The sequence below is a fragment of the Galeopterus variegatus genome, unplaced genomic scaffold, assembly GCF_000696425.1.
Source record: "Galeopterus variegatus unplaced genomic scaffold, G_variegatus-3.0.2 Scaffold5072, whole genome shotgun sequence".
Taxonomy (NCBI): domain Eukaryota; kingdom Metazoa; phylum Chordata; class Mammalia; order Dermoptera; family Cynocephalidae; genus Galeopterus; species Galeopterus variegatus.
The window spans coordinates 130,491-132,625 of record NW_007731183.1 but is presented as its reverse complement, the minus strand read 5'-3'; positions in this window follow the sequence as shown (position 1 = coordinate 132,625).

Genomic DNA, 2,135 nt, shown 5'->3' with positions numbered 1-2,135 from the left:
CTGATCTTTGACAAAGGCATCAAGTCTACACACTGGGGAAGAGATTGCCTCTTCAGCAAATGGTGCTGAGAAAACTGGATATTCATATGTAGGACAATGAAAGTAGACTAGTACATTTCATCAACTCAAAATGGATTAAATAATTAAATACTCATCCTGAAACAATAGAACTCCTTAAAGAAAACAGGGGAAACACTCCAGGAAGCAGGAGTGTGTACAGACTTCATCAATATGACCCCTAACACACAGGCACTAAAGGAAAAATAAACAAATGTGATTATATCAAACTAAAAAGCTTCTGCACAGGAAAAGAACAATCAACAGAATGAAAAGAAAACCAACAGAGGGAGAGAAAATATCTGCAAAATATACATCTGGCAAAGGATTAATATCCATAATATACAAGGAATTCAAACAACTTTACACCAAAAAAAAAAAAAGAACCCAATTTAAAAATGGGCAAAGGAGCTGAACAGACATTTCTCAAAGAAAGATATACAAATGTCCAACAGATGCATGAAAAAATGCTCAACATCACTCAGCATTTGGGAAATGCAAATCAAAACCACTCTGAGATACCATCTCACTCCAGTTAGGATGGCTAATATCCAAAAGACTGAGAATGATAAAGGCAAGTGAGGTTGCAGAGAAAAACGAACTCTCATACACTGTTGGTGGGACTGCAAAATGGTGCAGACTTTATGGAGAATGGTATGGAGGTTCTTCAAACAATTACAAATAGATCTACCATATGACCCAACTATTCCACTGCTGGGAATACACCCAGATGAATGGAAATCATCATACCAAAGGGATGCCTGTACTCCCATGTTTGTTGAAGCACTATTTACAATAGACAAGCATTGGAATCAGCCCAAATGTCCATCATCAGATGAGTGACTAAGGAAACTGTGGTATATCTATGCAATGGTATTCTACTCTGCTACAAAAAGAATGAAATACTACCATTCAAAACAACATGAATGGACTTAGAGAAAATTATATTAAGTGAAACAAGTCAAGCACAGAAAGAGAAATACTACATGTTGTCACTTATTTGTGGGAGCTGAAAACAAATAAATAAATAAACACACATATAAAGAAAGCATGGGGAGGGAAGAAAACACAACAATCACAATTCCTTGAACTTGTTAAGACAAGTGAACAGATATGATGTAGTGGAGTGGGGAGGGGGGGAAAGAGGAATGAGTAAAGGGTCATAAAAATCAACTAAAATGTATATTGAGAAGTTAAAATAAAAGAAAAATGAAAAACAAGAAAAAGCCCAAGATAGGAATCTACCCCTCACCTCTCCAAGTGGCTAACGGACAGCACCATCTTGAAACTGAACCCATAGCAAGAGCTAGAGTGTGACCCACCCTGGACCAGGAAAAAGTGAACCCCTCATCCTGAGGCCCCACTTACATTCTGCCACATACACAAAGGGGCCTGCAGAACCACCACTCTGGCTGCCTAGAGCCTAGGTCATACAGAAAGACCATGACCCCAGCATCTGAATCCATGTGGCACCTTCTCCCCCCACAGGTGACAGACCTTCTGAATGGGGAAGACACCAATAGTGCCACCCCCCCCCAATTCATGTCTACAGCCACCTGCACAACACACTGGCCCACTGAGTTCACAGGTGCCTACATCAGCAGTCAGCCAGCCCTGCAGTAGCTCCTCCGCTAACCATGGCCCTCCACAGTAACCAGGACCAGTTGTATCTGTCCACACAGGCTGGATACAAGGCCAGAAGCTCTAGCAACCACCATATACAAAGCTACCAGGACCTGTGGCACCAGTGCACACCTGTACTTTGACCAACTGCAGATTGATCAGGGCCTATGATCCCCCAAGGCAGGCCCCTACAGAGCTGCTGGACCTGGCTGTACCCTTGCAGGCTTGTTTCAGGCTCTACTACACTAGGGTACACCTCCTTCTGAACCAACAGCATACAGAAACTTTTCCCCTTCACCATAGGCCCTTATGGAGTCACTGGGTCTTGCAGCATTTTTGCAGGCTTGCTCTAGGCTCAACAGCTAATCTGGGGCCTTCTGCAGAACTCTCAGGATCTTCTGTGTCAGAGAACACCTGCTCCCTGAGTGCCACACCCACAGCCACAATAACCCTGC